Here is a 14061-nt window from a genome sequence, read left to right on the forward strand (position 1 = left end):
GGGTTAAACAAGGAAACCGAGGGTTCATGGTCAGTCAGTCAGTCAGTCAGTCAGTCACTCAGAGCCTACGGAATATCAGACCAGCTGTGTGGCTGGATTGAAGAGTTTTTAGCAAACAGAACACAGCATGTTGTTATCAATGGAGAGATGTCTACAGACGTTAAAGTAACCTCTGGCGTGCCACAGGGGAGTGTTATGGGACCGTTGCTTTTCACAATATATATAAATGACCTAGTAGATAGTGTCAGAAGTTCCATGCGGCTTTTTGCGGATGATGCTGTAGTATACAGAGAAGTTGCAGCATTAGAAAATTGTTGCGAAATGCAGGAAGATCTGCAGCGGATAGGCACTTGGTGCAGGGAGTGGCAACTGACCCTTAACATAGACAAATGTAATGTATTGCGAATACATAGTAAGAAGGATCCTTTATTGTATGATTATGTGATAGCGGAACAAACACTCGTAGCAGTTACTTCTGTAAAATATCTGGGAGTATGCGTGCGGAACGATTTGAAGTGGAATGAACATATAGAATTAATTGTTGGTAAGGCGGGTACCAGGTTGAGATTCATTGAGAGTGTCCTTAGAAAATATAGTCCATCAACAAAGGAGGTGGCTTACAAAACACTCGTTCGACCTATATTTGATTATTGCTAATCAGTGTGGGGTCCGTACCAGATTGGGTTGACGGAGGAGATAGAGAAGATCCAAAGAAGAATGGCGCGTTTCGTCACAGGGTTATTTGGTAACCGTGATAGTGTTATGGAGATGTTTAGCAAACTCGAGTGGCGGACTCTGCAAGAGAGGCGCTCTGCATCGCAGTGTAGCTTGCTCGCCAGCCAGGTTTCGAGAGGGTGCGTTTCTGGATGAGGTATCGAATATATTGCTTCCCCCTACTTATACCTCCCGAGGAGATCACGAATGTAAAATTAGAGAGATTCGAGCGAGCATGGAGGCTTTCAGACAGTCGTTCTTCCCGCGAACCATACGCTACTGGAACAGGAAAGGGAGGTAATGACAGTGGCAAGTAAAGTGCCATCCGCCACACACCGTTGGGTGGCTTGCGGAGTATAAATGTAGCTGTAGATGTAGATGTAATAAAGTGAAACATGGAGCCACACAAAAAAACATCAAATTTCCAGAGGCATGGATTGTGGCAAGAGCCTCTTTTTCCATCTGAGAATAACACTACTGGACTAGAGTGAGAGATTTAGGGGTGAAAGCAACAGGTTGCTCAGAGCTGTTGGCATATTGCTGTACTAGGACTCCGCTGAGGCTGTACTGTGAGGCGTCAGTCGCCAAAGCTATGTTCTGGTCAAGAGAGAACATAGTTAGGAAGGCCTGCATATCCTTAATGGGTGAAGGGTGAGGCATAGGTGTAACAGTGGAGATGTGGTCTGGCAGAGGATTGAACCCCATTTCATGAGACCTCAAACCACAAATAAACAAAAGGAGGTTCAAAAAATTGAGAGTTTGTGATGTTACACTATAAGCCTGCAGACTGTTGGATATAAAACAAAATGCACAAATTTTTCAAGTGATTGGTCGTTGTGGAGCCTGTGACAACAACATCATCCAGATAATTAATGCAAGTCAGGTCAGGCATAGCTATTTGCTCTAAAAATTGTTGGAAAATAAGAGGGGTGTCAATCACACCAAAAGGGAGGCAAAAATGTTGATAGATTCCAAAAGGAGTATTCAAAACCAGACCTCGCCATGACTGTTCAGCTACAGGAACCTGCGGGTACAGTTCAGATATATCAATTTTAGAAAAGTATTGGCCACCCGATATTTTCACTAACAGTTCTTCCTTGTGTAGGAGGGTATACGTATCCATGATCAACTGCGCATTGACGGTAGTATTGAAGAACCCAATGACTTCTGAACTACAGCCAGTAGAGACAACCATTCACTAGTCATAGCAGGTTGCGCTATCTGTAGAGATTGAAGTCTGTTCAATTCTGCTTTCACGTGATCTTTCAGGGTGACAGGTATAGGACATGTGCAACAAAAATAAGGCCAAGCACATGGATTTCAAAGACATGTGAGCAGAAAAATTTGTAGCACACCCTATAGCTTCCGAAAATAAGTCCAAAAACTCCTCACACAGTGTTTCCAATTGAGAATATGTTACCTGATTGGAGACAAGATGAGCTGCATCAGTGATAGAAAATCCAGATGCCTGAAATGCATCCATCCCAAACAAGAACAAGTTCTCGATGCCAGCATCAACAACCACCAAAAATTTAATGGAACAAATCACTGACTTGAAAGAGGCAGATGCCATAAATTGTCCCAACAGTGCAATGTTCTGTTTGTTATAGCTGGCCAGCTTCGGCGTGATCGCCGTCAATGGTGGCAAGCCTAAACTCTCATGGGTTTGAGAATTCAATAAAGTCACTGCAGCACCTCTGTCGACCTGTAACCAGAGCCCTTGGCAAAAAACACGTAACCCAATAAATAACATGGGAGAAGTCACAAGCATTGTAGTCACACAGTTTACATCCATGTCCATATCTGGAGCAACCTTTGGCGAATGACACACACAGGCGATTTGGCCTTTCTTCTGGGAAGCATTACAAGTAGCCCAGCGTTTAGCACATGCTGAACGTTTGCACAGGACAGAACAGAAAGGACAAGACAGAAACAGAGAATGCTGATGCTGGTGATGTGGTGTTCGTGGCTGCTTGGGCCGGCCTTGGTCTGCTCGGTGCTGAGCCTGCATGTTTACCACTACCACTTCCTCATGCAACCTGTCATCCTCGTTGGCACATCTTGTGACACTACTGCCACATTGCTCCATGCTTCAATTTGAGCACCTGCTGCCTGAGAAACTTCAAAAGATTGTGCTATTTGCAGAACTTATGCCAACAGGGGGTCTTTCACAGAGTAAAGTAATCTGGTGCACTTGCTTGTGTGGAGCTAAACAGATAATTGTGTCATGTACCATAAAGGATGCATAAGAGTCATTAAGAGCATCTGTAAAGAATTGACACTTGTGGTTAAGGCTGTGAAGTTTGGCTGCCCAGGCTCTGTATGACTGGTTTGGTTTCTTGCAGCATTGGTAGAATTCAGCTCTCACTGCCATGACATGCATTTATTTGTGATGGTAGTTGGACAATAAACTGCACACGTGATCAAAAGTAAGAGCTATCGGTTCTTGTAAAGGGGCAAGCTGACACAGTAATTGATACATTTTAGGTGGAATCCACACGAGGAAGAAGGATTTGCACAAATTCAAGTCTGTCACACCGAAAGCCAAAAAATGCTGCCCGAGTCTTTTTTCATTATCTTCCCAAGCCTTGTCTGAAAGATAATACAAAGGAAATGTGTGCAGATGAACTGGTGGAACGGTACCCGGTCTGTTAATGGAAACCAGCAAAGCAGTGACTGCCAAAGTAAGCTGTTCAACCAGGGCCGGTAGCACGGCATCCAAAATGACTAAATCGGATGAAACCACACACGTACAATGAGGTAGTATATGGAGGGTGTAGTTCAGGTCACAGGTGGTCCCATGACTTGGGCCTACTCCTTCAGGTTACATTGAACATAAACCAGGATGTTTATTTCAACATTCTCAGTGACCAACTGTTGCTCTTTCTTCTAAATCTTCATGATGATGAGTGTGCCATGGATGCTAGCATTTTGACATCAGTGTCACAAGGTTGCACATATACATTCCTGGTTTTGCTAACACTAAGACACCATGTCACACTTCAATTGGTCTGCTAAATCACTGAATCTTAATCCCACAGAAAGTGTCTAGGCCAATTTGAAATGGTGGCTGAAACAAAGCAGTCAAGATCCCTGCAGTTGGCTAGATCTACAGGATTTAATTATCAATGAATTGCTTCAGTTGTATAAGTCATGTATGAAGAAACTTGTGGGCTATTTTACTAACCTAACTGACACCATTGTCTGTGCTAGAGATGGTGTTAGATGACATTACTATGTCATCTCCTAGGGATGACTAATTTTTTTTTATGGTGTGTTTGTTCTCATTCATGCTCATATTTGATAATGATGTTCTGCCTATTGCACGATAAAAAATTCTACAAGTAATGACCAGTCATTTCCATAAATTAGCCTCGATCCTACATGCAGTCACTTTTTAAATATGCTGGGAAGTACCATCTTAATTCCACTTTGACCAGTTTGGAAAATTACAATTAACCCTTCTGGATATCGTAACACAAGCATGTCTTTTCAGTGGTTTATAATACAGTACTGTATTCAGGACAAGTAGAGTATGAAATGTTGGGGAACCTTATGTTTCACCCTGAGAGCATATCAATAAAATTTGGTGCATAGTAGAGTATCCTTCATTGTCAAGGGAGGCAATACTCAGCTGCACAATTTGTTCTTGGAATGTAATCCCTACCAACTGCATTGGAATTGTATTTGGATGTTTGATAAATTACCACTTAATATATTTCCTTGAATGCAGAAGCTGTGAGCAAGTCAGTTCAGGAGACATCACTGAACATTTGAATACCTGACCCTACTGGACATGGTGATTTCCCTAAATCACTCCAGGCAAATGCCGGGATGGTTCCTCTGAAAGGGCACGGCCGACTTCCTTCCCCATCCTTCCCCAATCCTATGAGACCGATGACCACGCTGTCTGGTCTCCTTCACCAAAACCAACCAACCTACTGGACATGACAGTGCAGGAGGCATTTGTGTGCGAGAAGCAACTAATGTTTATAAGATTTAAAAGATCTTTAAAACTATTTGGCAGTGTACCATCTCACAGAAATACATATTTCTGAGGTTTCATTGTCAGTACTCAATTAAATTGTATCCTTCCTGGAAAACTGATTATTTGATTACTTAATTGGTTGTACAACTTTGGACCAATGCTCCCTAACAATTGGCATTCCTCAGTAGACTGTTTTATATTTCACACTTTTTGGCATAGCAATTATTAGCACACCATTCACAGCAAAGTTGTAGTGCTGAGAGGGTAGAATAGACCTGTAGTGGTTCCTTGCCTGTTGTGAGAGGCAATTAAAAGGCGTCTTATACAAAGTCAAGGTTTTATGTTGACAGCTTGGCTATTGTTAGGCCACCTATCAGTTTTAGCCCTGTTCACAATCTTTCCCTAAGCCTTTTTGACTTAGTTAGTTAAGGTCCTCTTAACCTTGACCTACACATTTCTAAATTTTACAGACATGCAGGCCATTTGAGGAAGGACTCCTTATGTGGTGCGTTATCTATCCACTATGTGTTGTGACCTCCTGCGTCTGCTAGTACAGTGGATTTATTTTCACATCCACCTGAAATCCAGAATGATAGCCAGTTCGTATTAAGTGGGGGGGGGGGGGGGGGGGGGGTCATCATGTACCATCATGGTTGTGACCCCCTGACAATGCAGGGATTGCACTGCTGATGCCTGAACTGTAAACTGACCATGTGTGCCTAATAGTACATGCCTATCCAATCCAGTGCACTGTTACCCTGGACAACAGATACTATACTAGGTAGTCTTTGCCATGGTAGAGTGGCACCCGTGGGGAGAGGCTCCAATCAGAGTGTGTGACAGCAAAGCAGATTATCCGTAATGAAATGGATGAAACTCACCCATACCTGTGGCTGTGCCACCATGGCCATCTCAGCAGATAGAAAACAAGATTTTAATGCAGAGGCTTACAGCTCCATGACATTTTTGTCTTTGGACGCACCATTGGGTGAGAGATATGCAAGGAGAAATGGAGGTGGACAGCTAACTCACTTCTTGGTATGCTCCAGGACTGATAGTGAATCTTTTAAAATGACATAGTCACTGATTTTCATTGAAAATATTGAAGATCAGTTCAGAGAAATTACTGCAATAGAGAAATATGAAAGGGATCTCAGTTGATCAAAAATTTGGATATCAGCAAATCACAGGCATGTCTGGCTCGAGGATATACCATTTACCATCTCTCCTCATGAAAACTCGATAGGATTCAAGGTGTCATCTTTCTTCAGGCCATAACACTACAAACAGATGAAGAACTGTGAACTAACTTAGAGTGGTGTAGTATACAGTTTGTTCGCCGCATTCAGAGAGGGAATTAGGATAATTGAGTGGACACTGAAGCTTTCATTATAGCCTTCAATGGAAATGTTTTACCTTCAAAAGTTAGGGTTGTGGTTTATACGTGAGTTGTCAAACCCTCTTTTCCTCCTCGTGTGAGATGAATTAGGTTCCAGAGGGTTGAACATATCTGTTCCCTCTGTACTAATGAGGTCACTTGGGGAATGTGCAAAAAGGACAACGCATGAGAGCAGTCCTTACAAACAACATGTGTAAACAGCCCAGAACACCAACCCTCTTGTCCACTGACATGTTCTGTTTTCAAGAGGGAGAACAAAATCCAGGAATATGAAACACTTGACTGCCTGTTGTAACAAGGTGCTGAGAAAAAGTTTGAACAACTCCTCCCAATTGGTACAACAGCACCCTTTGCAAACATTGTGTCAAAATCTGTATTTGGTGCAATGACAAGATCTCAAACAGCAACTCCTGGCCCTAGCCACATCTGTGCTTGTTTTTCAAAGAGTAGAATACATCAGCTGACTGATGACCTCAGATGTTAAGTCCCATAGTGCTCAGAGCCATTTGAACCATACATCAGCTCCTTCGATCCCCAAACCCATAGCAAAGGTGGTAACTGCTTCATTGGCACAGCCGGATATGCCTCATTCTCAAACATCATCCAGGAAGAGGAGGAAGAGGACACCTGCCAAGGTGGCCCCCTCCCAGGACGAAACAGACCAGCAGCCTACCATTAACCAGTGGCTGAAAGAGCCACAGACTGTAGGTTATAGAAAAGAAAGGCGTTTTTTGTCCAAGAAGTCAAGACAGGAAAATCCTGGAAGAAACAGAAATCTCTCAGGGACGAGAGGGGAAAAAACTGAAAGTTAAACCGAATCCTGCTTCTCCAGTCAATCTAGCCTCCATCTCTGCCCCTCCCCTCCCCTCCCCTCCCCTCCCCTCTTCTCTATTCTACAAAGTTTTGATTTTATCCTACCTGGGGTTTGGATGTGTAGCCTATGGGCTGGCAGCACCATTGATACTGCACTTATTAGACACTGGCCAACACAGTGGTGCGCAACTTTCAACTGGAGCCTTCCGTATGGGCTCTGTATGATGGAAGCTGGTATCATACCACTTAAGTTCAGACCCCAGCAACTCTTGTCAAACTGTGCAGTCATAATCTGTCATATGCCTACCCATCCACATTACTTGACTCTTGTTTGACAACCAACAGTTCAGATCATTTACGAATCACCCAAAAAATGGGACAATGTAGTGGGATAAAATTTGAGGCTCTGTGAAAGGACTTCAGCTGCCCCTCTTGACTGTGTATACAGTTCCTTCTTGGTACCCTCTGTGGTGTACCTATATCCAGTCCTATAATTTGGATGGACCTCTTCCATGGTGCTAAGGAAAATACTGACCCGGCCATTTATTCCATCCAGTTCTTCATGACTACCCCAATTTGCCATGCATCTACATCAGATGGATTGAAAGTCAGTGACAGGGTTGGTTATGCTTTTGCACAAAAACGGGGGACAAGAAGTCTTCTCTGCTGAGTGCATGCAGTTTGTACACTGCAGAGGTTGTCACCATTAAATGGACTCTGCAATACATTAAAACTCTCACAACAAAGGACTTCATGGTTTGTAACAATCCTATGAACTGCTTACAAGACATATCTCAGCACTGCCCCACAAACCTTTTGGCTGATAACTTACAACGTAGTTGACCTTTATAGCTATGGAATCACCATAACTTTCATCCTGGACACTGAGAAACATGGCATTCTGGGAACTGAACTCTCTGACAAATTAGCTAAAGAAGCAATCACAGGAGACAAACTTGAATTCGGAGTACCTGGGACAGATCTCAGTTTGCAGTTGTGACATCAAATTTTGAAATCCTAGGATATAGAATGACAGGCTACCACAAACCTCAAGAAGATGAGGGCCCTCGAAGGAACCACCAAGGCGTGACATACTTCTCTCCGAGCCTCCCAGAAAGATGCAGTTGTACTATGCCAACTACATATTGGTTACACCACACTTACCCATGGGTTCATTTTACATAAAGAGGACTCCCCCCACCAATGCAACTATGTAAATCTACTCATTCAACAACACAGATTTTATTAAGCACAACTTATTTACAATTAAATCACAGAAAGGGATAGTTCTTGACTCTTCTGGAAATGTGCAAAACAAAATACTTCTAGAAGTGGATACTGCATAATCAGTGTAGTACTCAGAATGTTTGTTGAACGACTCACATGTCAGTGATGCAGAACACTGTTTGTAGGTCTGACTGGGAAATACACATATACAACCACGTTCTCAGTGCATGTCTATGCCTTCGTTCACTTACTGAAAACATTATTGTCAGTTGAATGGTGAGTGAAGACAGTCCCACACTAGGCAGACAGGCAAACCTACACCCTAGCCAAACATTGTTGATGGATAATGATGAAGTCCAAATCACAGTCCAGGAGAAGAAAACCATGTAGCACAGGGTCGTCACAAGTACACCAGAGAGCTTGCTGTAAACATGGGCTAGTTGCCAGATGAGACTGTGGCAGTCCACGTCAGCACCTAAATCTATCACAGGTGTTTTCTGACATGGCTTGGCACTGGCAAATGTATCCTTCCACACTGTCTAGTGACCTCGCTGGAGGACAATGGTTCAAACCTGCGTGCGACCATCCTGATTTAGGTTTTCTGTAGTTTCCCTAAATTGCTTCAGGCAAATGACTGGATGGTTGCTTTGAAAGGGTACGGCCAACTTCCTTCCCTAATCTGATGGGACCAATAACTTCACTGTTTGATGCCCCTCCCCCTCCCCCCCCCCCCCCCCCCCCAACCAACCAACCAACCAACCAACCGTGCTGTATGTACCATTAACTATATCGAGTTATTCATAGATACATTCATTGGGATCAGAAAAGACGCTATTCACAATTTTAAAGGAGCAGTGAGACACAACAGTTTCAACTTTTATGATAAACTCAGCAAGTTGCCACACCAGAGAGATCTTAAGTGCTTTAATGGTTATAAGAATTATGAGGTGCCTCAGCTGTAAGACTTGTGGAGCAGTCACAAGTTTATCAATCCTTTATTCAATTCTGGCTACACTATGGCTGTAAAATCTATGCAGCGACACATGGTCAGAGCACTCAATTAAATTGAATATTTGCTAGAGAAATTTTATTTGGAGTTTTTAATTGTTAATGCAGTTTTGGTCCAGAACTCCCAAGCAAATGATGTCCCTCAACAGAGTGCTTCATGTTTCACACCTTTTGCCTGGCATAGGAGCAGAGCTAGGTATCTTGGACATTAATGTTTTAACACCATAAATATGCACGTTGCCTATTGTTTTCAAAATTGGACTAAACATAAGAAATCTTACAGTCTAGTTTATTTATCTACACAAATATTTTAAAAAATTTAAATGAATACCAAAATTTTAATGCCATTTGCCTTAGGCCAAGGAAGCAGATGCTGTTACATGCTTGGCTGTTACCTCAACAGTGTCTCCAGTATCTGTCTTTCACAGAAATTTACGGTATTTGATGCAGAGCCCTAAATGATTCTCATGGAGGACAATACGCGATCCACATAACATCATCTGTTCAGATTAAGTGTCATTTAAACCTGCAATACATGGATCCAATAAACAAAATGTTCCAAAGCATCCAGATGCCATTCTAACAAGGAATTGAAGTACTGTCCTGCTGGTTACCAAGGAAAGTGGGAATTAATGGGAATGAGTAAGCTGATAAAACTGCCAGAGAGGATTCAGTGTGCTGTTCCACTAGACACTGTCACCTCACAGATGAGGAGCAGGGTCACATGTAATAGGAAGAATAAATAGCTGGAAATGTGAAACAAGAAGTTACGGCAAGTAAAGTCTACTGTCAGACCATGGTGGTCATCCTTCAGTCATTGCAGTGGAAAGTAGTTGCATTAATCGCACTAAGATCAGGGAAATTTCCTATGATACACGGTCATCTCCTCCCACGAAAGCAGCCTCTGGTTTGGGGTGCTTGCTGTGCACCACTTTCTGTGTACTGTCTTTTGAATTTTTGCGTTTTATGTTTAGAGAAATGGGAAACAATTTGCCTGTATAATGACCTGAATCCTGATTTAGGTAACAATGAGACATAACTGTAAAACCTGTTGAAGTTTTGTGTTTTTTTTTCCAGAGTACCACTTAAGTTATTTTAGGAAAGACATTTTAATACATTTCAAAGTAGTTGAGCTTCCTTTTTTTGTCAATGATCAACCAGCAACACCAGCATGAATAATTATTTTAGAGTTTAATTTGTAAGCCACTTCACTTTTAATATAAATTTTGTATGAAGAAGAATAATAGCTCTCACATATTTTAAGAGCTTATTTGTTTACACTGTGACCAAGGGTCTTGAGTAACTGATTGCTGTTGGTTTTAAAGATGTTGGGCATGCAATAGATACAGTGTATATTTAAATCCTTTTTTGATGTCTGGCACTTTTTCGCCATTTTTGTGTGTGTGTGTGTGTGTGTGTGTGTGTGTGTGTGTGTGTGTGTTCATAGTAAGAATTTCATTGTTCTTGTTCCATATACACTACCTGACAAAAATAGTAAAACACACAGAAGACATGGTTGGGTCTTAATGAAGCTTTGTACACATACACATCATCAGTGGGTATGTAAATGGTTAGAGTTGCAGTTCTCTGTGACAGGTAGAATGCCCACTAGAGTGCATTGGTGTGGTTTGTGTTTAGTGTTGTTACCAGGCCTGGTAGCATATATAAGGGATGTGAACAGCATAAGATATTGAGTGATTGTTATGAAGAATGCAGAGATGCCACATTCTTGTGTGAGGCTGTATTATCAGCATCTGATAGGGTTTGAACTGGGTCTCATTGTGGGTCTCCATTTAGCCAGTTGGTTAGATCATGCAGTATTGAGATTTATGGGGCACTCAGATGTTATGGTGGCGTAATGTTAGACTACATGGAAATGTGAGAACAGGCGACTCATCATCAAAGTTCTGGTCAAATACATCTGACCACCATAAGAGAGGAATGCCGTATTGTGCACCAACCACACTGTAAACTGTTGACGCATTCACTTGCCATCTGAGAACATGTAATGGACACCTTGCTACATTCTGTGTCATACCGCACTGTTGGTCTGAGACTAACAGCAACTGGACTAGGAAATTACTGTCCAATACATAGGCTTCCATTAACACCAAAACACACATGGCCTTATTAGAAGTGATGCTGATTAATAATGTTCCTTTTGTGTACATTGATAAATGGTGGTTCTGCACTGCCATGGAAGACCATTGTCTGTGAGTATGGTGACAGTCTGTGGAGAGGTTTTCTTCTTCCAATGTTTTGGAGATCACAGTGGTGTTGCTCCTGGTGACATGGTTTGGTGAGCCTTTGGGTATGACTTCAGTATGTGGCTGGTAGTATTTAAGGGAACTGTAATGGATCAGTGGTGTGTCACAAATGTTCTCATTCTCTCTCATGTCAAAAGGACATTGCTTGTTCACACATGGTGCATGCCTCTATGAACTGTCTGCATAATACCAGTGAGCACCCCAAATCTGTCCCCCTGTGTGGGACCAGCTCAGATGTCAACTCTGTCCCAGTGCCAGTATCTGGGATATCAGAGACCAGTTACAACAGTTGTGGTCTGCTTGCCTCAAGAGAGGACACAATGGTTTTCTGACACCCTTCTGAACTGAATCAGTGTGCATCCAGGCCAGAGTGGTTGCCGCATCATATTGATTAATGAGCTCATACTGCCACGTTTTTTGTAAATTTGATTTAATTGTGTAATTACTGCAGTAGCAATACATATGCTCTCAACTCATTAAGTTTCATTTCATTTTCACTGTGCTACGTCCCACCCAGTTTATCTGAATATGGATATATATTCATCTATAATTGACCACGAGCAGTGATTGGACTCGTAAATGTTTGTGGGCAGACACTCACGTGTGGTAAGTAATCAGCATTTACTTTACGGATCTCTCTCTCTAGGAAGCAGAGCGTGTATCTTACCACACAAATAGAATTTTGATTAAAGCAACCGAAAAAGTAATGTCATTAAGAACACTGAAGAGGAGGGCACAAATATTAATGGGAAACACTTTGAGATGATGATATTACACTGCTAATGACTAACATGCACACCATACATATACTGAGTTAATTAGCGGGAATATGAATAATTTCATCTGCACAAAACATTTCCATTGTAAACATGATACACTTATAAATAAATGTACAGTGAAATGTACACTGAAAATAACCTGCTAAACATTGAAGATGCTTAGCTACTGTGGTGGTGCTTTTATTAGTGTACATAGTAATCATTACTTTCATATTACTTTGCAATATCTGATCACTGTGTATAGAAATGTACTTTGTATTATTATTAAAACATTACACTTTATATTGAAACAAACCTGCAAAGATGTGATTACACTTTCATTTAACAAAAGAACACTGTACCTGCACTTTATCAAACTGTGAGGTACTTCCGTCACATGCAAATAAATTTTATGAAATTGTGTAGACTGAAGTGCCACTACAGTATTTTTCTGTTGTGGGTAAGTACAGTTGCACAGTACCTCTTAGTGTCATCTTGTGCAACACTGTTTCCCATTTGTGGTAATATCTATAGTAAAATAGCTGGTAAAGATTCTTTGACAACACTATGATGTTTTACTCAATTATGCCAGTAATAGAAATTTAGAACCTGTTATAAATCTAACTATTTCAGATATCTTCACAAAATGGGAAAGAAGGGTATGACTTATACTATGTTGTTTTAGTATGAAAACTATTGTATACTGAACTGCACCAATAAAAAATATACTTTAGTCTTTACACAGATGGTAAGCACTGCTTACAGCCTCTTATGAGAACTGCTACAGTACAATGGATTTGTAGCTTTTAATTATGGCTTAGCTATAATAGTACTTTCCATCATCATACTTGGGTAGCAAAATAGATCTTGCTGCAACGTAATGCATGCCGTAAGCAAGCATACAACTATTTCAAACTGGACCACAAAATATATAGCCACCTTTTCTTCTTTGGATAAGAGCTGCTTAAAAGCCACTGCAGAATTAATAGTAGCAACTTTATCTCATCCATACAAGGCTTTTATAACAATTATGCTCAATTTTGCCACCACCTCGTAATATAGGTATTTACCATTTAACACGTAACATGAGACTGTCTATCCACACTACTTAGAGAATTTTCTAGTGAGTAAAAAGGCAGTAATTTTGCCGTCAAAATCCATCTGTGAGGAAGTCCCTACTGATTATGTGTTAAAACTAAAGTCGTGACCCTGTACATTTGTATTTACATAAGTTCATGATAATTACAATGACAAAAACGGTTTTACAAAATGCGTATAACAATAAACAAGTCACTGTTTACACAGTAAAGTTAAAAAATATATCTACAATATAAGATTGCTCATTTATCTGTCTGACAACAACACCATACAAGGCTAGGTTAGCTCAGTATATCACTGTTTCTGCTAGGTGGAAAAAGTGTACCATGCTCGCTGTAATATCTCACTGCTTTCTAAATGATGATCTCCATCTGTGCATGGCTAATACTCATAATAAAAAGTTAAAAAAAAGTTCTTTGTTATTGAAATGAAACAGTTTACACAAGGTGGTAATGATACTTGTATTGCTACAACCTGTCCTTCTGGGTGCTTCACTTTTTTTGTCAGGCAGCGTATATGGCAGAGAGAGAGAGAGAGAGAGAGAGAGAGAGAGAGAGAGAGAGAGAGTGTGTTTTGTACTTCATGCAACAGTGTTTCTTCTTATATTTCACATGTTGCTGTTAATTTTTTTGGTGTTTTTAAAATTTGGCTTAAATGAAAAAAGAAATCATTGCATTGTCAAGAGACAGCTTTTTTAATTTGAGGAGTTTTGTTTATGAGTGTGATTGGCCATTACTAGTAAATTATAGTAGTTCTTTATGTGGCCAATACAGGGAATTTGAAAGAATT

At 41.0% G+C, this 14061-nt stretch overlaps 1 protein-coding gene across 1 annotated transcript in view; it reads left to right on the plus strand.

The window, feature by feature from the left end:
* LOC126248737 (protein artemis-like) overlaps window positions 1-14061 on the plus strand; it is a 92685-nt gene that overhangs the window by 56993 nt on the left and 21631 nt on the right. The window lies entirely within an intron of this gene.

The sequence above is a fragment of the Schistocerca nitens genome, chromosome 3, assembly GCF_023898315.1.
Source record: "Schistocerca nitens isolate TAMUIC-IGC-003100 chromosome 3, iqSchNite1.1, whole genome shotgun sequence".
NCBI lineage: Eukaryota > Metazoa > Arthropoda > Insecta > Orthoptera > Acrididae > Schistocerca > Schistocerca nitens.